The sequence below is a fragment of the Pagrus major genome, chromosome 17 (assembly GCF_040436345.1).
Source record: "Pagrus major chromosome 17, Pma_NU_1.0".
Taxonomy (NCBI): domain Eukaryota; kingdom Metazoa; phylum Chordata; class Actinopteri; order Spariformes; family Sparidae; genus Pagrus; species Pagrus major.
The window spans coordinates 28914408-28940452 of NC_133231.1; the positions used below are offsets into that span (position 1 = coordinate 28914408).

The window sequence follows — 26045 nt, forward strand, 5'->3', positions numbered from 1 at the left end:
GGGTGCAAAGCGTTCGGTATTTGACGACGTGAGAATGAGACTCAAAAGTCAACTATCTTTTCCAGCACACACACTGGTTTGCCTCACAACACAACAACTAGGTGCACTATAAACTATTTTTAAAAAATGTGTTATAATGGGTCACCAAATATGCTTGGGCAGCCGTTAAAATACCTGGCCGGCCGGCCCAAGTAAAGTCTATGTGTGGGAAACACATACAAGTGCAAAGAAAGCCCTATGAAAAAGGTCAGAGCCATAAGTCTCCGACAACAGATGTGATAAATGGAAAGGACCTTGGCAAGCAAAGCAACTCACATAGGTTTCCTCTTCATTCATCTGATTTGTAAAGACTCAGTCAGAGACAATAAATGTTAAGCCTATGGTGAGATAATATGAGTGGAAACACATGTAACTTTTGCTAAGCCGTTGCTGAGGATGCTTCAGCTGAGCACCACCGCTTTGAGGACTTCACGGTGGCTTTGTGTCCGTTCACTCGGTAGCGGACAAAAAAAAAAAAAAAAAAAGAGAGTGAGACTTCTCTATTAACACAGCGGCTCTTTGATCTCCATCTCCCCTGTGGCACCAATTAGATTGCAGCACCGTTTGCGTTTCAAACTCGTTGCACTTCCTATCTTGAAATACATCCTGCATGAATTATCAATCTACCGGAACTTTTTATTCCCTCTCGACAGAATGTGAATTATGAGCGGCGTTTCTCAAAACTTTGGCCCGTTCAAATTAAAGATTTCTACGAGTGCTGAAGGGATAAGATATTGGATACCCAGGTTCCCGCATTGATCACCGCCGCCTTTACTCACTGTGAAATCTTTTATTTCACTATGATGCAATGAGGAGGCCTTCTACTTAATTCTTTTGACAAAAGAAGAGGTCGCAGTTTCAAGTGAGCCAAAATAGAGCTTCCTGCTCAAAATATAAAACACGGGAAGGCAGAGTAGTTGAGAATTGATCAAAGCAAGATAAATAGCTGTGAAGATTCTTCCCCTGCTTTTATCCCTTGTTAGCAGAGGCAATCACACAGCCGTCACCCACAAGATCCATCCCTGTCACATTACCCCAACAAGATTATAAGGAGGAGAGGCGGGGGGGGAGAAGAGATACCAAGGGAATGCGAGGCAAGAGTACATTTGGCGAATTTCAGTTGAACAAGAACAAAAGCAGCGAGCCCTGCTTTTATAAATGAATGATTTTTGCAATCTGAGTGGTCGATGCTGATGAAGGGAAATATAAATCAAGGGTAAGTGTGAGGCTTCTCGGCGAGAGTGCCTCACAGAGATAATGGCATCATCATGCCTGTGTGGTTCGCTGTTCCTGAGAAGATTAAACACTTTATCACTGTCTTTGGGACAAACACTCCCGTACGTAAAGCATGCATCCAATTATTAGATGCCTTTTATGCTCAAACCAGACATCCACACGTCAGCTTCATCACACACCAGAAGCCTTAAGAGGAGGGATGAAAAGAGACAGCAGTCTTATCAGGACAGCACTACCTTTCAGGGCAGTAGCCCACGGTGGCAGCTGACCTCACTTTTATTACCGCTGTCTCACACTGATGATATCATCTAAACACATAGTGAAAGACCCAGAAGCTTTCAAGCTCAGTTTATCTCATTTTATAGCTCTAACAACTCCGTCGCTCACAAGAAAAGTCAATGGCCATGGGCGACCGTACAGCGAGGAGCAGTGTGGCTCCTCTCACCTCTGCAAAGGCTACACTGTGTCATGAAACATGGGAGGAAGACGGTAGGAGCTGGGGCATGAAACAGAGAAGTGGGACATGAACAATGACAGTAGGTAAGACAGTAAATCTAAATGGGGAAAAGGAGGTGGAGGATGGGAATGACAGCGTCTCACAGCTCACTGGTCTGGAATCTGCCAGACAATCAATTCCACCAGTCAGATTCAGGCTGGCAGCTCCTGCTTCAACGGCACCGAGCATCACGGGCAGCACTAAATTATCAACAGTGCTGAATTACATTAATGGTGAGTCAAAGTCATGAGAAAAACGTATGACAGGGAAAAGTACAAACTGACTTATTGTACGATTGCCAGCAATTTTCCATTTGGGGAAATTTATTATAGATTATGTTGCGATGGACACGTCAGCTGACTAACATGGTGGCACTTATTAGCTTTAGTTTTTATCATTAAGCTATTTTGGTGTTGAAGATTTATTATTTGTTCTTGTTTTTCCTACTTTTTGTACACAATAATGGTCAAAAACGATGTGAAATTGCTTCTTTTTTTTTTTTTCAAAGGACCCCAACCCTGCTCTACCCCAACTACCAAAAAACATGTGCTTAAGTCTTCCACAAACTTTGGTAGTCTAAAACTTATATGTGTCTACTTGAATTTGACAGCTTGATTCAGCTGAGTTCTCTGGCTCACGACTTCAAGGTCCTTTTTGAACAATGAAGCCACATGGAAGTGGTAGCATCTGGCGCGCCATATATAGCAAAACAATGGCTAACCAAAGTCCCAGTTTGAGCTCTCAGACATGAGCTGCTGATAGCGTTCGCAAGCCTGATAAGCACTGGAAAACAACGTTGTACTGTACATGAACAAGGCAGTGAATGCAACACAATGGCCCCCACCGAGTGTGGTAAATGAACTTGCAGATATTTTGGGCTGACAAACTGTTTTCCTTTATGTGTTGATGTTAAGGAAACACTGCCTGCACTTGATATTGCACATGTTTTTAAGTTACATCGTGAATGAATCTTCAACATCCTGCTTCAAAACACTTAGGCTTCGTACCTCTTGCTTAAGGTTGTTGGAGTCAGAGGTGGAGAGACCCACCTCGTGAAATGACAAATTAAATAACGAATGGTGAGACCCGGTCGCCTCACTGACAGATCGAATCTGATTCACTTTCTGCTGTTGTATCGGAGGCATCGATCTCTGTTGTCCGTTGTTCTCCTGACAACGTGGTGTCTCTACTCGCTCGGCAGCACTGAAGTGTTTCTAAGTTAGACTGCTGGCTGCTTGTGTTCCTTTACGTGTCTGATGTGTCTGGGTTGAAGCACAACTCGGATCTCGGCTTAGATAATGTAGCCTTTCCAGCTTTTAAGGAGGATAAGCTCTTATCTCGGTCTCAATCCCCAACAGTCATTAGAGGTGGCAAAGCCTGCTTAGAAGTCCATCTAATTAGGGCTCAAATCATCCTTACCTCCTTCCAACATGACGATCACTGAAACGACACTGAGGATTATACAGGCATTGTGTTAGGATGTCATTACATCGGTCTTGACTACCGGCATTTCTTTCAGCTTGCGTTTGTGTTTTATGATTACAAGAAAAGAGGTATGTTCATACGACGGTCACCATTTTTACTCTGAATAATTAAATATCAGAAATATGCTGCCAGATGTCTGATTGTTTGAAAATCCATGTTTCCTCGACAGACACTTCTTTAAAGTTTCTCAAGTCAAGAGTCCTTTTTGCGACGCTCTGTGTCACCCCGCAAATACAAAACAACACTTCACAGTGATAGATCAAAGCGGCGCATGTAGTATTCATCTGTCGACTCCATCACCGTTCCTGAGCCCAAGTGTTCGACTCATCTGCATTTTAGGTTTTCAGAGACGCGAGTGAAGCAGACACAAAAGAGAATAAAAGAAGTTGAGAATAGACCAATTCACACTGGCAGGGGAGAAAAAGATGGACAGGAAGAAATAAGACGGAGGAGAAAACAAAAGCTCTCTGCTGCCAGCAGACGTACCACTGACTGTGATTCTACTCTTCCCCACCCACTCCTCCTCTCCTCTCTCTTCGTCTTACACTGGGTTTGACCAAGAAGCTGTAATAATAGGAAAGTGAGAGGACAAACGGGGCCATCTATAATGGGGCTAGATACTGGCGTGAGCGTGCTGTTGAGCCCGGGTGGTGGTGTCATTAAGTGTGAGTGCGTGATAAATGCACTCTGCTTGTCGGATTTGAGATTCTCATTAGTCTGTGTTCAGAAGGAGACCTGGGGCCATTACTCTTGTGGCTGCCTTGACAAGAGGCTGAATGTGTCCGTGTATAAGAGCGAGAGCGAGAGCCTCTGTTGGGATACTCGTGTACATAAAGGCACTTTATACGACGTACCGCGCCCACTGCTTCAATTCTCACACAACAGCTGGTTCTATCGATTGACTTGGCAATTTTTAGATTCAGTCATGATTCATAAATGTAGTGTTTCTGACTCGGTAAATGATCATTTCACACTGATGCATCTGAATTTTGAGTTTATGTAATGTAAGGTTGTTGGCAGTCATTACCCGTACCAGCTTTGTATAGGGCGTATCATTAAGAATCGATTTATTCTGCAGAGTAAGGACCGCACCAGCATTTAAGCAGATCAAACTGACCTTTGCAGGTATGTTTACATGCGGTTGAATGTGCCACAAGCAGCTCATTAGCTGTCCAACCTGCAAACTGACGGTAGCAGAACTCTTTCCCAAGGTAAATGTTAGGGCTAACATGCAGGACTGGATGTGTACGCAAGTTAGATAAGAAGGAGACTTGAGCAAGAAAGCTAATAAAGTCTGGAGCTGTTGCATCAAGCTGTTATCTAGCTAAGTGTGACTGTCTGCTCCGTCTGATACAACGCTGATTTTACTGCTTTATGCAGGATTTGATCGGCTGTATCAAAATAAAGTCTATGTAGAAGGATACCTGATGGTAATCCGTCAAGTTAATGCAAAATTGATGGGTGCCATCTGTGAAGTTTAGCTCCGTGTCCAAACAACATCTTTCAAGTTTTTCATTTTCACCATTTCCCGTTTTATTTTGTGTCACCTCTGTGATTACCTGCCCCGCCCTAATGTATTACACCTGTGTCTCATTCCCTCCTGCCCCTATATATATATATATATATATATCTTCGTCCATAGTGTCAAGTGTTATAGCCATAACTCCAATGTGTAGATTTTTGACTTCCTTATCAGATTTTCTGCCCTCTCCTCACCAATTTCTGATATTATCGAACTATCTGTGCTATAGAAGATAGCAAAGACAGTTGGCCTCATTGTCATTTCGATAATATTCGGATTAAATGTGCAGTCCTCAATAATATTTAATTAAATTACCTGACTCAATAAGCTGTGTGTTTGTCACAGTTATCGTAAATCTTTACTTCCTTATTTGCTGCTAACCTCAACTGAACTCACACCAAGATCACAACAATCATTTCAGACTCTCTGCAAAGTTCTTATGCAGCTCGCCGTTATGCTGTACAGTTCTCGACTGACTGTGGCTGCCAGGAGGTTAGTGACACAAGGAGTCTACAGGGGAAAAAAACCAAGGGACATGCTGCACAACATAAACACTGTGTGAAAATATACTTTTAAGCTACAGGAGTGTCTGACTGACACAACAGAGCATGAGGACATTAAATGTGTGATAGCAAAAGGATATATGTACCCAGGAAACGTATTCCCTTATCCACCGGCACCTATGTGACAGTATGTCATGTCAATTTTTTTCAAAATGATTCCCTTCAACAGCGAAGGGGATGAAGGAAGGGGGAGCCGGCAGCTCTTGCCTGCCTGCGTCAGAGGCTGTAACAGTCGTCTGGACGTCTGGCCCGATCAATACTCAGAGACAAGCATCTGCCTGGGTCTCCTGTTACTGTACCTCCGTCCTCAAAGCCTTCTCAGACTGTTCTGCAGACAGTCGTGTGCTGCTGGCTCATATCGGTGGCCGGGCTTATCATGTAACAACACAGGAAATGTGATGCCACGTAGGGCAGCCGCTGACACTTTAATTTGCCACTGGTGATAGGGTTTGTCAAACTATTCCTGGAGTTCATCAGCCACCTGGCCTTATTTGCTCACTCCACTGATGACACCTCAGCCCTCTAGAGGAATCCTCTGCCACGATGACCTTGATGCTCAAACCGCTGCATATTTTTTCATTATGTACGAGCCTCTGTTGTGCCGAGTACTATGTTGTTCTTCAAGACTATGTGCTGGGTACTGCGGAGTCTGTGTGAGAGCTATAAAAAGTTTTCCTCTTTCAATAATTGACAGCTTCACTCGCCTCAAGAAGAACAGCGATGAGACTGTTCAGAGAGCTGTAAAATTTAGCGAGATAAAAAAAACAAAAAAAAAACACAAAAGTCGAACTGAGAGGGAGATACAAGCTATCGGGTAAATCTTCATAGATTGGAGAGAAAGAATACTAAAGAGAAAGGTAAATAGAGAGACAGGTAGTGAGAAAAGGTTGTTTGGAGTTTGTTTGTTTGGGGGAGTGTCTGGGGTATTAACAGGACTCCTCTGACTTTCAAGTTTCGGAGAAGTCTGCAGATTCTAATTTAAGATAAAACACAAAATCAGTACTGTATCCAAAAGGGACGCTGATGTGGTGTGCAGGGTAGCACCAAAAGAATACATCTGCATTATTTGTGAAGCTTTAATGCTTACAAGTAAATATTTACTGTATTTTTTTTTTACAGTGCCATAGTTTGTTCCGTTTATTTGTTTTTGATTTAAGACATCTATCAGCAGAAGAGTTTTACTGCTGGGTCAGGACTGAAGAGCTTTATGTTATATCTGGAGCAAAATCAAACTTGGAGCTGAACTCTGGTCCTGAACGTTATTGCACAACAGTACGTCTGAATCAAAACATAGCTGATACAAAAAAATAGTGCTGAATATCGTCCAACAATAGAATAACAGAATAAGAAACTTTTTTGCCATATGTTAAATTTGAGTTGTGCAATGTTGCCCTGAAGTAACTCTGGACGTTTCAAGCTGAATCGAAAGAGCAACAAAAAAAAGCTTCTGGCAGGATGTGACAGAGAACATTTGCAACTTATCGTTTTTAATGTTTGCTCACCGAACTGTTTGACAAAGTATCACGGAGCACACCCAAGAACCCCATAAACACTGTTCGACGTACACTGTTAAACTGTGAGAATGTTTTCTGGTGCCTTGAATTTTGTTCAACTTTGTGGCCTGTGGTCTGGCTGCCATCCAAAATCAAAACAAATGTGTTTTTAAACGGACTGCAGAAGAAATCCATATTCACTTTCAGCTGGAATAAAGGAAACTGAAAGACTTTGAGGAAAGAGACGACACTAAATATAAATAACATTTACTACCCCGCCTGGGCACAAAGAGAGACAGCTGGTTTATTGGATCAGGAGCTGGGATATTTACAACTAATAAATAGTACACTGCCTCGCTAATTTGTAAACTTGTAAGGCCGTAGTTTCCAACTTTTTTTGTAAGATGTGCCTCAACAGTCCCGTCTGACCAAGTCAAGTACACCTTAATCCTACTGCAGTATGAGGCTTCAGCAGTCTGAGACTATCCCTTAATTTATATTACCTTCAGACAAAATTCAAAACACATTGCACAGAATGAGCACTGTGAATTTTTGCTCCCCATAACCTCTGTTGGAAGCATGTTAGGAAGAGATCTCTTAGTGGCCAGCATGAACAGGAAGGATGATTAAAGTGATGCTGATACGGTCACCTGATTAAAAAAAAAAAAAAAATGCGAACCTTTCCTTTAACAACTGCTGTTATTCACAAATGAGGCGTTTCTCTGGAGGAGGAATGAGCCAGATTCACTTTAATCTGTGTGATTTTCATTTCCCCGCTTCTGTCTCAGTGATTTGGAGCTGCAGATGTCTTCTCTCTGGGCTTAAGCCCTTTTCGGCCATATGCTCTTGCCGCCCCGGACCATGACACAAAGGGTTTTTAATCAGTCTTCTCGATGACGGAGCACATTCAGTCATTAAAAAACACACGGCTTTGAGGTTTCGCTCGAGCCTCTCTCCTTCCAAGTCTTCTGGCTGCAGCTCGGCCGGAGAGCTATACATCTACTGCTGCCTTTGCAAGAGAATTTGAAGTTCGCCAGTGTGAGGCTTTCTGATCTGTTTGAGCTGGCTGGATCCTGATACTATCCACAACACAATTTTCTCACTTGTTTGGATAAAGAGTGCATTTAGAAAGACTCACAGCCTGATGTCTATCATTTGGCAAGATTGTCTCCTTCTGGTGCACTCAAATTGTTTGTGGATAAACCCTGCTGTAGACAAATTTAACTCACTGGAAAACAAGTAACTGCAGCTGCAGCCTGCGACTATGTTCCTCTGGTTTAACTACAGTGGGAAACAGGGGCTAATGTGACGTTACAAATGTCCTTGTCCATTGATTTGTATTGCAATCTAAAACAGGAAGAACATCCAGGAGTCCTTCATTTTGGCAGGAAAAAGAAAAAGGAAAAAAAAAATACAATTTCCCTTCAGTAAGCACGTGCAGCGATTCAGAGTCAGTGCAAACAGCCAAAAGCTAAAAAATAAGAGATCCTATTCCTTCTCAAGCAGCTATTTTGGATCCCAGCCAACTGTCCAAATAGATCAATATCAGTGTGCACAGGAGTTATCTGAAGGGTGAAACTGACTGAACTTTAATGGGCAAATGTACAAACTTTATTATAATTGAATTAATTTGAGTTTTGCCCTAAAAGTAAACATTATTCAATAGCGTAGAGCATTAGCATAAATTAAGACTAATTTGAGACTAACTCCAAAATAAGATTCACTATTTTTTGACCTTTACGTGTTGTGTAAGACACAAATGTATTAAACTGTTGACCCTGCGCTCATTTGAATTGTAATTATAAACAGCCTTGAGTCGGCTTTGGAGGGCTTCCTGACTTTCACCTAAACTTCAAGTCATCTCGTCCTCATTATCCAAATTTGCTAAACGTTTCAAACCTGAGCGCAGGGATGAATTTGCTTAACACCCACAGCACCTGACTCCAGTTTCCTGACACAGATGTTTAGCCTGAGTGATGTGCAGCGGGGCAGCAGCCATGTTTGCTGACGCTGTAGAAGCAGTTATGCTCTTTTAGAGGGATTTCTTTCCCATTACAGGGAGATGATTTATTTAAACTTGGCTGCAGATTTGTTTTTGCACTCCATGTTCTGGGAGCTTTTTGTTTCTCGATGAATATGGAAAATGTAAACACTGGTCCTGGTTATGGGGAGTGAGGCCTGCAGATTGTTTGTGCTGACAGTGAAAGAGCTGTTATCACAAACGGAGGGCTGTTTTTCTCCTCGCAGCTTGCCGTCTCGGCTCGAGCGCTGACACGCGGTTGCATTTGTGTGTGTTCTTGTAACACACTGGCTCCTGTCCAGCATCTCGGAGGGTCGACTAGCGTGTGGACATCTCATAAAACATTGCGTGCTGTGTGGGGTTTGTACACGTCTTTTTGCTAAGCTGGCTAGTTTAACTAAGCCCCGGGAAGTTGCATCACTTCGGCTTTCCCACGTGAGGATAATTAGCCGCTGATAAACATGAAAGTCAGCAGAAAGTTTCTTTGAAGTTTGAATATTAGTCTGAAAGGCATGTTTCAGAGGAAGGTCGATATTGTTCTCCCTGTAGTTATAAAGCTCATCAGATCACCGTTGAATACCAGCACAAATGGTGATCAATAACAAAATTATTCTTTTCAGTGCATGAGAGGAAAATCATGAAAACCATTTGAGAACTTTGCTCTCGTGTTTTCTCAGTTTTTCTGCGTGTACCTTTTATCTTTCCTCTGGCACCCTGAGGTGCTGAGGGAGCATCACAACTCCCACACAGATGACTCTGCAGATGCCTGTTAGAGAGGCAGGGAATACATCACATCTGCTGATCGATATCCCTGCTTAGGGCTCGCGGGTTCGCTGAATATTAAGCACCGTGGGAAAGTTATCCTGTCACGTTCCAGGTGAGGAGAGCCAAAGCCCGCAATTATCCCATCTACCCGCCCACAGAGCCGACGCAGGTTTTTTTAATGAAAAGAGAATCTGATCCATTAGCAAACCAGCTTCATTCAAAAAACCTGCATGTTTTATGGTTAACTACATTTGGAGCCATGATTTACCTGCTGTCCTCTGCTTTTAGTGATGTTCACCTATGAACAGAAGCTATCATGGCTAATCTTGACTTTTAATACACCACATCTGTGGTGCTTAACTGAGGCTTCCAACAGACATTAACGCAAACTACTGATTGTCTTGGCCGAACCTTGGATTATTAAAATCACAGCTTAGATGCTCAGTAATACTCCTGTAGATTATTTTACCAATGCAAGGCAGCTGGATTTGCAAGATCACGAGATCATGTAAGCCTGCAAACCCATGCTAACCCGAGCTATGAACAGGCACGAGCGTTGAACCAATCAGCTCCCTGTGAGGAACTACTGGCAGCGAGACGTGGCAGCTTTGGGTGTGATGACCAGCAAGAGAAGCAACTTTTTTTGGAAACAAAAAATGGCGGTTATTTTTACAGTATTCCTCACTGGAAAAAGAGCAAAGAACGACAGTGAAGGCTTTGCTAGCTGGAGAGATGTTTTTGCTTGTCCAGAGAGAGTTCATCCAATCACCTGCCCAGTATTTTTTTTGAAAGTGCCCGCCCTTTTCCAAACAGCAGCTACTTTCCACGTGGTTTTGAGAAACAAACTAGCTAACTACCTTCCTAGTTAGTCTACACTGAATTACAGTCTGACCAGGTTTTACTGGGAGATGGTGGAGCTGCCATGGATACGTCTTTAATTTGTATATCCACCAATGTAGTTTCTTCACCTGATGAAGCAGCTTCATACACTGTTGAAATGTCCCTGTGAGAAAACTTAAAAAACTGTGAATTACATTACCACGGTATTCAGTTATCCATTTAACAACCTGAGCGGCAGTACGTTCTGCAGAAAGGTCAAGAGCTCCAACATGAAAAATCCTTGATTCTCGAATTTTAAGAAGGTTCACCTCTTCATTTTTTTATTTTTACATTCCTGTGAGCTCAGAGACCGTTTCCCTGTTTCAGCCCCACATGATTTCAGCTAAGACGGGTGTATTTTTAAAATTCCCTGCCCAATGCAGCTGTAAAGAAAAACCCAGTTGGGGAATATTTTTAACATCCCTGGGACACAGCCTAATGAGCAATGCCAGTCCTGTCAGACAAACTATGATCTTACCAGAAGTCATATTGCAATGAAAAAAAACACCCATGGGGATTGTAGTCAAACTGTAGCAAAGCCTCATGGGTAAACATTGTTAAGACAGCAGCTCTGTAAATAGAACAGCCTGCTTACATGTACAGACCGCTGACATGTACAGTACATCAGTGTTGGTGCGTCCCGCTGCAGTAGGTGGTGTTGTGGCTCCCACCAGCCTACCATTAGTCTGAGCTCCGTCTCTCTGTCAAATCCCTCAGCATCTTTTCGCCCCTCCGAGCGGAGCCAAGCGCAGAGCCTCTGACAGTTAGCAAGCGCCTCGGCTGCACACATCATTGATACTAATGGGGATGGAAGGATGGTGTAGGGTGGCATTGTGTGTCAGAGTTCACTGGGGTGTGTGTGTGTTTGTGCATATGGGGGTAAACCAAAGTCAGGATTACACAAGTGGAGTGTGTGTGGTCGCTCTGCGGCACGGGTATCAATTCATGTCGCTGCAGCAAATGGCATGACAACCAGTCTCCTCCCCATCACCATCTGCCTCCTCTGTGCCAATTTGTCACAGCACATCCAAGTGTGGCCATGCCCTCATTTAACATTGAGCAAGAGCATGACTCGAGGAAGAACAGAAGGAAGAAAAAGGAAAGAAGGAGAAAATAAGGGCACTGACAAAGACTGTAGCCCTCGGGGGGAATGGTGAGGGAGGTCAACAGGAGTTTATCAGAGGGCAAAGACATAGACATGTACACAGGGGGGGCAACCTGCTGACTCAGTTGGCTCAGGCACAAACCACATACCTGCAACTCCCGGGATTTAAGTCTGCACCAGGACTTTTGTCACATGTCTCCTCTATCTGCCAAATTTTTCAACAGCTTTTTATGTAAAACCAGAAATCTAAAACAATAAATAAATAAAAAAATAAAGGGAGACAGCTGCACTCTCAGTGTGGCACAGATTTAGAGGAATGTTTCCTTAATTTGGTAGCTGAAAAGACAGGTGCTAAAACTAGTTTCCTGCAGAGAGGTGGTGGGGTGTAGAGCGTGGTGTATGGAAAAAAAAAATAAAAAAAATAAAAAGAAATCATGGACAAATATTAAAAGGAAAAGTTCACCCAAAATGAAATTTCAGTCATTATCCACTAACCCCCATGCTGATAGAAAGTCAGTAGAAGTTATGCTTCATAGCAAAACAGCATTATAGCATCCTCCTGACCAAAAAAATGAAAGAAAAATGGCACCATATTACTTGTTATTTACACCCAAGGCACTCGGTCAAGCTCAGGCACCCACTTCAGACTTTAAGCTTCACAGCAACACTGAAGGTTTTGGTTTAAAAAAGGGTGTATAGCGTCTTTTTAAATCTATTCGGGATCTCAGGGCTTCTAGAGACTTGTATCAGACCACACATGCTGCATGGAGCCATTTGAGTTGATAACGGCTGAATATTCATTCTTGGGTGAAATGTTCCTTTAACTCGTAAGAATGCCATTAATCAAATCATGTAGGTTTGAGTTTCATTCCGTAAAAGTTGCACGAACTGAAACAGAGGGCAGCTTTTACCAAGAGTTTTCTGATGTCGTGGTTTGGTACACAAAGATCTTTTTTTCCCCTGTAAAGCATGTGGGCCAGGAGCAAATGTTCATGCATCCAAAATATGCATCAAACTATGCTTCAGTCGTAGTGGGAAGGACACAGAGCCTGCATTGTCGAGCGTGTGGGTGACAAGACACGAAAGCAATGCCACTCCGTCTCTTTCTGCCTCCGTCTCCCTCTCTCACAGTTTTGGCACGATAATACCTCTATTCAACTGAGCGGTCTGATCATGTTTCACGCCTGTGCACCCGCATTGACTGCCGTTCTGTCCCATTTCACCCCCTTTGATACGTCTTTCTGTCATCAATAATGACAGGCAGAAAATGGCCGTCCACAGCGGGGCCCTCGTGCCACCATGATGCCAGCGATGCAGTTCAACACCTCACGCCTATACAACCCAATCGTCTTAACCAAACCATCATGTATTGTTTCCCTGCTGTCAGCAGAGAGCGATTGCAAAGTGGTGGGCTTCCTTTCACTTTGACTGACGCACAATACTCCACAATGGCCCCGTGTTGCACATGTGCACGGCCAGCCAAAAGAGGGATCACAGCACAATGGTGGTGCTTTGAAAGTGGGCATGAATAAAGAGATAGCCCAACGTGAGCATTTGTACTGTCAAATCACTGCAAATAAGAGCTCACGGGGGACAATGCCACAGCTAGCCGTGGAAACACAATGTGTTTTTTGTTACATTAAGTATGTCGACTTGTTTATCTGTCTACCTGGGCGAGTGAGGCCGAGCTGTGATTGAAAGCTCTCAGGAGTATTTTTTTACCACTTTGGAAAAAACACTTCAAATCATGACCTGCGCTGGCTTACACAATCAGGTATGGGTATAATAGGGGAAGGCCATTAACTGGCAGACAGCTTTCTCTCAATAACTGAGGCAAATCTGAGGCTCATCGGGCGTGAACTTCAAAGTAATACAGAAATAACACATTTGTTTCTTAAAAATGGCTATAATAGATATTGTACAATAATATATAAAAGGACAAAGTGACACCTACAAAGCATTATCACCTGAATCTGCAGCATTATAGTGAGTTTCAGCTCACTGTTTTAGTTTTACTCACATCATCACTCTCATAGTGTCGTTTTTGGCCACAGCAGGCAGCTGTTTTCTGTGGAAAAAGCTCTAAAAAGCCACTTTGCACTATGTGTTCAGCAGAGAGACACAGTTAGAGACTAGCTGGTGAACACAGTGGAGCATTTAGCAGCTAATAGAGTCAGATATTTCCCATGGGAGCTGGTAGAGACCAAAATTGGAGCTTTAAGAGGATTTGGATGGTGGACTTACATTTATCAGTTGGACACAAATGTCTCCAAATGCTGGATGTGTAAATAAGCAACCGTGTGTTCAGAAGTTCTCCATATAAACTTTAAAGTTGAGGATACTGTATGTCGGCACTGTGTTCATAATTTGTTTCTTTTTACCCCAAATGGCCCAAAAAAAAAAAATGTTATTTCAGCCTTAAGTTGAAACATGAAACCCAAAAATCTGAGTATGTAAGAAAACAGCTTTAATTAAGAATTCATGTTCAGTTTTCAATAGTGTAATTAAGACAAGCTGGCATGAATACGAAATGATACATTTTAGAAGTGATTAAAAGAGATCCAGCCAATAAAATATGACCAAAAACTTATTCTGTTTCTTAAAGGCTCAGCTTCTTGCTCCGGGTGATGTGGTCTGACATGAACATGTTTTTCTGAGTTCTAGTCTTCAAGCAGAGCTCATTGGTTTCCACTACCACTCATATCTGATCAAACCACACAAACACAGATGTGTTCAGCTCTTATTAAAGGACATATTGCATTAACTTCGTTGGTATCATGTGGTATCTGTGCTCCGTCATCTTGTTTGTTTTCTTAGGGAATATATAGAATATTCTTGGAGTTTAATTGATCTTCGTCATGTTAAAAATACCACACACACTGATAGTTCACGGGGATACGGTATTGATCCCTGATTGTGGAGTCTTTGTGGTGTTTTTGCTGTTACCAAAACCACAATGAGGTCAAAACAGCAAATAAATAAAACAGCTCAAAGTAGCAAGAACAAAAAAAAAAGGTTGAGGAATCATAACTTACAGACAGATTATTCACGTCCAATGATCCACCAATCCACTGATCCTTAGCTCCTCCTACTTTTCCTCAGGGAGTGACCTCAACAGGGCGGGTCCGGGAGGTGGGGTTTCTGAAGATGAAGGGTTATTTTGGTCGGTGGGGGGTCAGGGGTTGAAACCCCCTTTTGAGGCTCTTCCTCTAAGAAGACTCGGTCTTCAAAAACTTCCTGTGAGAACAAACACAGAGAGAAAAAAACATGAGAATAGACAACAACACCAAGGAACAGCTGCACTGCAAACACACTGCTGAAAATCCTCCGGGGTTTGTGTCTTTTTTGCTTAAATGAGGCCACTGACCCGCAGAGCCTCGATGGAGAGGGGGGTCTATGTCCTCTCAGTGTAATCTCCTCAGTCACTCTGCTGTCATAACATCACAGCTAACACAAGCACAGGCCATAAACAGAGCCAGATGTGCTGGGTTCAGAGACCACAGAAAGATGCTAGAAAGAGCTTTTCTTTCTTCATATTACCCAACTACTATACAGCCATTTACTTTTGTTTTCATATGCTTACGTATTAGATTTTGTCTTTGATGCGACTCTTATACGATTAAAAACAAAGTTTGTTTGCTGAAATATATAAAACCAGCATATCAAAGTGTGTGTTCAAGTCTCTACTGACAACAAATATAGACGAGCCACGAGTTCATGTAGAAACATTCGCCCACACTCTTTGTGTAAATACCTGTATACAAAGTGTCAGCAATCCAAATGCACCATGTGGTTTTACATGCCCACGCTTATGGTAAACTGCGTGGGCACTTCATCCAAAACTTGTTTTCATAACCGACAATATGAAGCGAATACTGTGTAAAGTAGCTGAGGCCTAAAGGAAGACAAAGCTCAGAAAAGAAAGAGCGTGAGATCCGATGTGGTAGAAAGTGACATGCCCTCTTTAGTTCTTAACCATCTTAATCTTCATCGACAGCTGTTGTGGTTTCCCAGCATCACACATTCATAAACGCTTCTTTTCTTACAGGCTCCTCAGGTCCCCCATCACTCATCACGTGGTAACTCTTTTCCCCACAAAATATTTTTGTCCTTTTTGAAAAAACTTTCTTCGTTCGCCCGCAGCTCGTCTCCGCTCTCAAGAGACTCATTCATGTGGCGCTGCTGAGGTTTACACCGGCGCTGCTCGGTCGTTAGCTCACCTCAGCGACTGTACTGTCATCCTTTAACCAGCCTCCCCACAGAAAAAAAAACACAATCAACACAGAGGAGAAGAATTCGTGACAGATGGAATTCAGTGTAAATCCATTCATGCAAGTTCAGCAACCTCTAAACGCACACACACACACACACACACACACACACACACACACACACGTTGTCTCTGATGACCAGTGGTGACTAATGGCATGTGGAGGTCCATGGATTTTCTGGAACCCGGCTTAACTCCTACGCTGACTTTTTTCTAGCTACACTGCACCCTCATGGCACACAAATGAGGAGGGGAGGGATGGAGGTCGTGACCGCAGAGCGATTCCTCACATCCTATTGCCATGGATAAAGCATGTCCAGCTCACTGACTCACTCGCACAACGCAGCAGATGAGCTGCATTGCTTTCCCCAATCCCCTCCCGAATGAAGCAGCTGACTGCAGCTGCCGTGAGCTCAACACCGCTGCCGACTCCCATCGTGGCTTCATAAAAGCCACAGAAGGCCTGTAAACACTTAACAACCCCAGCCCTCTGCAAATTAAGCAGAGCGGTGTGACAGCCTTGGCACGCTGGCTCGCGGTGACTGAACCTGTGTGGTGCCGAAATGGGGGGACGGCACTTAAGTCAGAAATGCGAGGTTGGTTAGTGGAAAGGTTACAGCCGCCGCGCCAAATGACACAAAGTCTTAGTCATGGGAAGTGGCTTGGTGGAGCGAAGGCAGTGATGTCAACGCTGAGAACATATTTAAAGATTACTAGGCTCCATTACACACAACTTCTGACCACTTACTTCCACTTTTCCACACATTGGCCACAGTGTGGACAGACCGCAGCTGTTCTTCTTGTCAAAAATCATCATCATCAGACGGACTGGCAGATAAGGTCGAAATCAATATCCAACTGTTAATCAGAATGTTCTTTTACACAACCGGCAGACGGATAGGTGAAAGTAATAAAGTCTTAGTAAGGTGTTGGGTCACCAGAACTACCTTAATGCTTCTTTCCTGGAAAGCTGAAGAGAGGAACACTATTTTTCCAAAACACATTTCTTAAATTGGTGTTTTGAAGATGATAATGGAGCGCGTCCAATCCAACATTGGTATCGGGGTTCAGATATCCGACTACTGATCCAGAGCCCATATTCTGATGTTTACATATCCCGCCTGGGGCTAACACTGGTGGAGCTGGTGGCAGATGTTGCAACGGTATTTTGAATTAATGGTGTTTATCTTGGGTATTGTAACAGTCGCACATTGGACTATGTTCTGCAATCATTTCAACAGTATGTGGACAGTCCCACCATAAGGAAAAACATCTTGGATTTGTGCTATGGTGACATTACCAATGCATTTGCCAGTTTACCAATGCCAGTTCATACCCAACTTTTTACCACTATACCAGTCAAACCAATCAAGAAATATCCAAACTCCAAACCCTGGACCACTCCTCGAGTTAAACAGAGCCTGAGAGAGAAGCGTAAAGCTTTCAGACTGGATGTGAACTCATAGATCTGGTGGACTGTGAGCACTGTGGCACGTGTATACATTATTTCATGCAGAAAAAAAACAAATCAATCAATCAAATCCCCTCATAAAGAGGCAGCTTAATTGGTTTAGTTTCTCCACTCATTAATTTAGCGTTTTCCTTTACGTTGTCACCGTACATGAAGGCCAGTGACTAACAGCTAATTTCAGAATCGATTTATCCGCCGATTATTTTCCTCGATTTAAAATCCACAAACTGTTTGTTCAATAAAATGTCAGAAAGTGATGAAAAATGACCCTCACAGTTTCCTAAAGCCCCAGGTGACATCTTCAAATTGCTTTTTTTTAATCCAACCAACAGTCCAAAAACCCAGACATTCAGTTTACAGCAATACCTCACAGCTGGGACTATGTACTCGTCTGAATTTGTGATTGTAGAAGGGACAAATGATTCAGCAATTATTGGATTGATTTTCTGTCCATTGACTAATCGATTAAACCAAATAATCAAATCATCGATCAATCAAAATCATCTTAACGTGTAAAATAATCAAAGTGATGTCACTTCTTTCTCAAAGAAAACAACATGTAGACTGGATAAGCAACATGATTAACAGCAGCTGGCACAGAGGTTCGATGGATTAGTGTTAGCAGATTCACTTAGAGAGGACACAGGAGGGCCCTGTGTCTGTCTGCTCGATGTGGAAAGTGAAAACTAACCAAGAGCAAAGAGGTTTTGTTGTTGGTTCACTTGTTTTTTTCCCCCCACGCCTGCACAGACGAGGTTCCAATATCGATTTTAGTGAATGAGATCAGCTGGTGGGATTGTTATCAAGCGCTGTAACTTCAGCTGCCGGGGCTATTAGACGGGGTGCTCATATAACGCATGGGAGATGAAGGATAACGTTGCCGTGATTATTTCATTGCCACGCTGCGATTATTGTGCCCCAGCTTTAGCGGCGTCCTATAATTTCTAATCTAATTTTCTCGAAATAGTCCCACAGAGAGGCCCCCTTATCCTGCCATAATAGTTTTGAGGTGAGCCCCATTAACCAAATGAGCTTTTCGGAGCACAACATTCCTATTAACACCACTCATACAATCCCTCATCTCCTTCAACATGCACTGGGAGCCTCCCTGCAGACCCCATGCACCACCAAGCCAACCTCTCACTTTTCGGATTTTTGCATCTATTCTACCTCCCCTGAGCTGTTTTGGCACAATCCTTCCCTTACCAAAAGTACCCAAAAGCCCCCTAAACAGATTCATCCCACACAGACTGACACACCACATTCCCATCTCCACTCCCACCACTCTGGATATTTCCCCGTAGGCCGTGCAGTGCTCACTGGGTTGTGGTAGTGATCAATGGCCCCTGGCTGCGGGCGTCAGGGGGGCCCTGGGCTCCAGGAATGGAGGTATTAATAATGCAAGGTCCAGGCCTGTCATATCCTCCATTAGCACAGAGGAGGCGGGAGGCCCAACGGCTGATTGATTACTAATTAGATTAATTGCCGTCTTTTAAAAAAGGAGGAGAATGTAATAGACTCGGGGGCCTGACAAGTGCAAGGGTAGAGGAGCCCGGCCGGTTGAAAAATATCCACCGAGACTGTTTAGAAAAGGACTTTTCAGATTAGGAATGTATGTTTCCCTCTGAGATGAGTGTACAATTCAGGGAAGAATAGCCTGAGTCTCTGTAATAAACAAGAATTCAATCAAAGTCCAACTGGCCTCCTATAACGTTAAAAATGTCTAATAAATTGCTCAATTCTCTGCAGGCCTCTCTCTACAATGCACCAGAAACGAGCTCAGCTGCACTGACCACACCGCTAACTGAAGAAGACACTGGTGTTATTTCCCCGTTTTCATTTGAGACAATTTCCCTCCTCCCATTCCCATATTTGTGTCTTGTTAGCTATCGCTATCTGGAAAACACGACATGATAAGGCCCACTACTCTCCAGTTTTCGTGTAATGTGGGTAATGATAGTGTTGCTGAACACAGCCATTTGCTCAGGGTGCAGAGGTGTGGGGGAGATTGAGTTCCACTTAATCGCCCCGCTGTCCTTTGGAGATAAAACTAATAAAACACACATCAAAGCGGTGGCATTTTAAGTCTGAAGGGGCAAAGTCTAAATGCTGAAGCTGCTAAATGAATCTGCAAATTTATTCATCGACATGTTTTCATCTTTTTCATCCATAGAATGTGTTTTATGTTAAACTTGAAATGTTTAATATACTAATTATTGTTCTTGCTGCAGCAGGCTGAAATCAGTTTTCCACTATTTCAGACTGATACTTGCATTTAATTAAAAGTTCATCACTGGCCTCTTAGCGTCACTGTATAACCTCCAACATGACAAATGTGATGCACTTTTGTTTGAGGACATATTTATTGCAGAATTGATCAGGACTAAATTGGCAGTTTGTGGGAAGATGCTGCACTTAATTTCAATTATCCTTGATTTTAATTAAATGGAGGTGTCTTACAGTCAAAAGTGTTTGGGGGGAATTTTCTATCCTGATATCAATATTTTTGGAAAAACACTCACGACTTTATGAAAACTGGTATTAAGCTTAAAAATCAAAACCATTAAGCCCTGTGTCAACATCACTGCTGCACTTATTTCTGATTCTGAAATCACATCTTCATTCCCAACAAGTGGCGAGGCAGGCTTGCACGTATGAGTTTCTGAGTACGAGACTAATTGGCACATTGGTATGGCCACACTCATTGCATACACCCACACTCAACATAAATAGCCTCACACTTCTGTGGGGATAATGCCTTCCAAATAGGGAGCTGCATTATTTGTCTCAGGCTGCCTCTGCACCAGTAGACCATGGCGAGTTGCATCCTGCTCTGCCGGCTCTCGCCTACCTCGAGGGAGAGCAGTCCAAGCATGCATCGGTATGTTTAGCACGGTAACTACCGTTTTTAACTTTCTGGAAACAAATGATTTATTACCAGGAAACCTGTAAAAGATCCAACAGTAGAAAATGACAAGGTAAGCCTGTTATGCCGCATTGCAGTCTGTTGTCAATATCCATCTCTCAACTCTGACATAATGATGTCATCAGTAACGGGGGATGGACTGCCAATTATGTGCCTCGCCAAACTTAGGGCCTGCTTTTTTGGACCCCTTATCTCATGTCATGAATCATAAGGAGACTGGTCTTTATCAGTATCTTTGACAGTCAAATGGGTCTCTACGCTTTCTTGTCACAAATGAGTTCTTGAGGGGCTGTCAGGATGAAGTGGAATATTAGACCTATTAATTATTCTGCTCGTCCATCCTGCTGGGAGGCATCTCTCCGAGTCACTCCCTCATTTTCTGACAAAGTTCATCTCTGTTCAACTCCACTGCTGTACCAACTGTCTAAAGAAGAAGTTTTGTTGGACTGCCATCACTGGAATCTGTTGGCACATCATCCCAAAGGACGACAAGCCAACACATTCATCCGCCATTCAAATGAATTGCTGTTGGCCTTTAGATGCATCGAGGAATGTTATCAGAAGCACAAAAAGGCTGGTAGGAAAGTACAATGGCTAGCTTGGCATCACCAGACTAATTCAGAAATGTGTATTAGTCTGGAAGCTCTCAGTTCATTGTCAATTTCCAAGGGGTGTTGTCAATGGGCGCCATCCAAAACGCCTCTGGATGCAAACTGAAACCTATCAGAGCAATGAAACTTGTGACTTGTGACAAGTTGGGACGGCACTTGGTCCATTTTCAAGCAGGAAAAAAATGGAAGCCTTGTCACAAACTTTCACAAAATATAAATGGGTAGTAATAGACAATCTTGACTTATGACCTGAGTTTGATTGAGTTCCCTGAGCCTGGATAGACATTCAGACTGGACACAACTGAATAGACCTACAACCAATCAGAGCAGCAATACACGAGACAAGAGATTTTTCATCATATCGAACCCACTCCATATTAGATCAAAGGTTGTGACTGGCCTGTCACAAACAAGAAGGTAGGGAAATCTGTCTCAACGGGAGGACGGCCAGAGGTATCTGGCAGAGCAAACGAAACTTGAGCTTGCACATTCGTCTGCTCCCCAAGTTACAAAATAGCATCTAACTTTGAGAATCAGGCCAAAATCCTGAAAAACTCAACACAGACAAACAACAAAACCCAATTCTTTCGACAGGCATGACTGACCGATTTGAACATCTCATCCACCTCAGCTTACAGTGGGTTAATACTTCAGGTACCAACTTCTGATTTCCTGAGCATCTGACATCATCGACGCTGGGAAACGCACCCAACTGAAGGTAATGCCAAATAATCAGATTTAGACTTGCATGCAGTTTGTGGCCCAGTACTTGCTGGAAGGTTTGTTTGTGGTTGATACTGTGAGGTTTGGCTTGCTGTCAAAATATGAACCTCAGCGGTACTGTCACTGAGAGACTTCGTAACTACTGAAATAAAGCAGCCTTTTAGCAACAAGTCTACAGATTTGGCAAGATAGCTTGCCTGTGGTTAGGGACCATAATCTGTTTAGGCTGTGATTACAATAAAAGACAAAGTATTGAAACAATGCAAGATCTTACTCATCAGTTTTATAAAAACTCTGACTGTTTGTGTGTCTTTCTGCCTTCACTCCTGTCTGTCTGGGTCTTTACCTGCTTTCTCTCCTCTCCTCCCTGAAGCCTAACACCTCCTCCTACCTCCTCCTCGCAGCCCCTGTGGCTCACTGCAGTGACGACATGCTGTGCTAATTGAAAGCGACCCTGACTCGTCCTTTTTCCAAACCGCTCCGGCTGATGCCCCGTTGTTTTCCTCTCCGCCGGCGGTTGACAACTGGCCTTTCGGCTGAGGCGCTCTGCGGTGTGAACTCTGGCCTTGCTGTTTCGACCTCTCGCCTCTCCCTCTCCCTCCCTCTCTCTTTCGCAAACACAAAACCGGGTCCAAAGCCACATGGAGTGGGAGGAAACCGCAGCCTGGCACCTTTTTCTTCCTGCTGTATGATTCTCAAGTGCAGCAGAAATGATTCTGGTGAATATTGTTCCAGAATAAATGGAAGCATTCCTCAAGAGGTTAAAAACAAACTTGCTTGTGGTTTGGCTGCTTCATGCAGATATAACTGATGCATAATATTGTTTACACAATAAAGAGAGGTCTACAATTTGAAATTCAATGAAGATGCAAACAAATCCGAGCCGTCTTTCCTTTGAACGTGCTCTGCAAACTCTGAAGGACAAAAGCACAAACGCTAACCTAATAGACGAGCTACAGCTGCAGCACAGACAACATGATTAGATTCTCCTCATACCTAATTCCTTTATCAAAAAGCAGTGATATTCCACTAAAACAAAACGCTTGTACCTGCAGTGTTTCAATAGAGGTGGGCTGCTCTTATCACCCTCACTGAATAGGACTGGGGCCCATAATGTAATAGCCTAGCAGTGCGCTCATAAATCACCTGAAGAGGCTGTATGCCACATGCACTGACACTCCCAATCTGCCAACCTGTGTCTTTATTAAAGAGCACATTATACTGAAAGGAGCCTCTTTTCCCCAGTCACCCCGCTCTAAACACCTCAACTCGTATATTTATGCAAACACAAAAGGTACAAATACCTTCCTCTGCAGGCACAAACACATTTCTCTGATCTTTCATATACAGAATTTGTGTAAGTGTGTGTGTGTGACTGCGACAAACTGAGACTGGCATTGTTTATATATCTTGTCACCCTCTCGCGTCACAATTACAGCAATTGTCTCCCTCCCGCTGAGAGAGACACATCAATTTGGATGTATGAATGTCTGTTCATATTTGATTTGCCTTGGTAAATCTCTTTAAATGTTATTGGCCAAATAGTTGAGACAACAAAGTGTGTCGTTCATTTGTGTCTGTTTGCGTGTGTGTGTGTTTTGTTCATGTGTTATATTTGTTTTTTGTCTCTCCGTCCTTCCAGTAACTTTGACAGCTAAATTGGAAAGTGCCAAAAGTAGACGTCATGCGAGCCGACAATGAAATAACAATAAAGCGAGATGTGGCATCGCTATAGGCCCTATATGTGACAGAGAGGAAACATTCAGCCCTTCAATTTGTTCTAATCAAGACGAGGGATGGGCATGAGCACTCGAGTACCCGATTTTGACGTCAATATTCATCTAATGTATAGAGTTATTGCTTATTTTTAATATAATAAATGTAAAAATACATTGAATATCTGCACGGATCCATATAGAAAAAAATGATAGAACATTTTCCGTCAGACGATCTAATGTTACAGGCAGAATGGTCAAGTATTTTGACAAATATGTGCAGCGCAAGCTATGTAATATTAACCTTGTGTGACATAAAACAAATAATTTAAAGTGCTGTATCGCAGGATAGAGGACACAGCACTTTGTATTACCATGACCTGGATGACAGAGAACCTTCATCAACACGTAGAACAAACAGTCCGGTGATAAACCATTTGTATATTAATCACAAGGAGAAAACAGCGGAGACATAAGTGGTAATCGCTCATCACCTCATTTGCTACCAGTGTTAGCACAGAGAGGGTTAGCTGGCTCAACAGGAAAATGGTGACTGAAGAGGTGCTCCTGTTAAGGCTCGTGGAAGGAGAAAGTCTCCACAAGATGATGCCGTTTGTTCGGCCAGAATAAAAGCGGCAAACAACAACTACGAGAGTGGAGAAGATGTTTGAGGAACGCAGGGTTAAACTCAGAGCTGATCTCCAAAGTGTCGACAAGCTAGCTCACATGTAGTAAGTTTCATGAGACCTTTAGGTTTACTTGAAGACCTCCGCCCTACTAAACACTTTGTGAAGTCAAAACCATAAAAATAGACTTTTTTTCTCCATGTTTTTGACCCAAGAAGGGAATTAGTTGTATTCCCTCCACTGTTAACAACAACAACTGCAAAGGGGCTTTTGAGCAAGGCACTGGAAGTGTCCTTGAGAAGCTGCCCAGACCTCAGTAAAAATAAACTTTGAGGCAGTATTTAGAAAGACATCAAAAATAAATGCAGTTATTCCTATACAGTGTTTTTGTCCCAGTCTTTATAGCATACTTGTACTCAATTCATTTCTTGGCTGCAGTACTGTTTGTGATGTGCTCTGGTTGTATACCACACTCCTACAGGATAACAACATAAAATAACCCTGCTCTCTATTACAGTATATGTGCCTTGAAAAATAAACTAAAAGTATAAAAGAAAAATGGTGCAGCTCCGCTGTATAGGAACATCCAGACAAATAGCATTGTCTCTATCGTCTTTAGAGTTACAAGGTCAGTCTTTACCTATGTTGCTCCCATTAGATTTGACGAATGGTTTCTGTAATAACAGTGTCAGCGTTACATTGCTCAACTCGCTCTTTACAATGCTGCTAATCAACTTCTCTCAAGTTTTTTGTTGTGCCCCTGGACAAAAGATCTGATCATTTGCTTATGATAAACACAAAGTGAGGAATGAACCTCGAAGGAAACCAGAGATGTCAAGCCTCTGCCTGCTCGCTGAGCTATACCACTATTTGTGCCAACTAAATGCGACTAAAAATTCTGCAGGCTTGCCACAGTGCTTCCAACCAAAATCATGCAAATCATGAACAGGGAAAAAAACACTAAATCCCTTTCTCCCACTCAGTTCTCGCAAACACAAGACATACCCGTCGGTAAACACCGGCAGCAGAAAACACATCCTGCAGAAGAAAGCCTCACTGCTGAGAGACACAAATGTAAACAATGCAAACTCTCAGAAAATAACTTGTTACACTCTAGAAATAAAACACTGAGGATGGGGATTTAACAAAGGCACGAGTCAGGGCTGTTCGTTGGGAGGTTTTTCTTCTCCAGACTCCCGCGGCTGTAATCGGACCAGTGGCAGCAGTCCAAGGCAATCTCTGAGGACCGTCCTCACCCACAGAGCTGCTGATGCAGATCTCTCTGGCCGTGTGCACACTGAGGCTGAACAGTGTCCAAATCCTAAAGTTTTTTTTCCTCCATGCCTTAGCTGAAACTGATGTTTTCTAATCAGTCTGACCTGCACAAACTTACACGGACAAATAACCACACTGCATACAAATGTTTACATTCTCTTACTTCATAGAGCATTTTAAACAGTTGTACTTACATATTTGCAATCAGACATGTAAATGTTTTCTGTCAATTTATCTGCCTGTCTGTCTATGATCAGACTGCATATGTTAATTTTCAATACACGGGTCTCTCTTAGAATAGAGATCTCTATCTTATTGAAACTACCTGTTAAAAATTAAAATAGGATCATGAAGATAAATGGTATCAAATTGGATCTTGAGGCCGACAACTTACAGATGACATATGTTCATTTGTCTGCTCAAGTTGGCATATACAAAAGTTAACGTGACTATAACTCGAGCCAATTAGCCGAGACAGCTGTCGAGACAAAACGAGTGTTGGAATGAAAGATGACAAGATCCGACAAGATAAAGAAAAGTAATCAGTCTGGTTGGTGTCTGGGTTGATGTCTCAATTGAGCCAAAACTCAAATTCCAGTCATATTAAAATGTGAAAGGAATGTCAAGCCCGCTGTGTGAAGTTCAACACCACCACATTTTATTGAAGCCACAAGATTTAATTTATAGTCTTTGTTCATTTATGATTTCTTAATGGTTTCTTGTAAAAGTGCCGTTCTTCCTCTTTGTCTTCAGTTCTCTCAGATGTGATCAGATGTGACAGCATAATTAAATAAAGTTGTTTAAATGTTTAACTCCTCCTGTTTA

At 42.8% G+C, this 26045-nt stretch overlaps 1 protein-coding gene across 3 annotated transcripts in view; it reads right to left on the reverse strand.

Annotated features, from left to right (window-relative positions):
* sema6cb (semaphorin 6Cb) overlaps nucleotides 1-26045 on the reverse strand; it is a 170650-nt gene that overhangs the window by 84134 nt on the left and 60471 nt on the right. For all 3 annotated transcript variants that reach the window (XM_073485695.1, XM_073485694.1, XM_073485693.1), the window contains exon 3: nucleotides 14639-14840. The gene's annotated coding sequence lies outside the window, so the exon portion shown is untranslated. The remainder of the gene's footprint in view (nucleotides 1-14638; nucleotides 14841-26045) is intronic.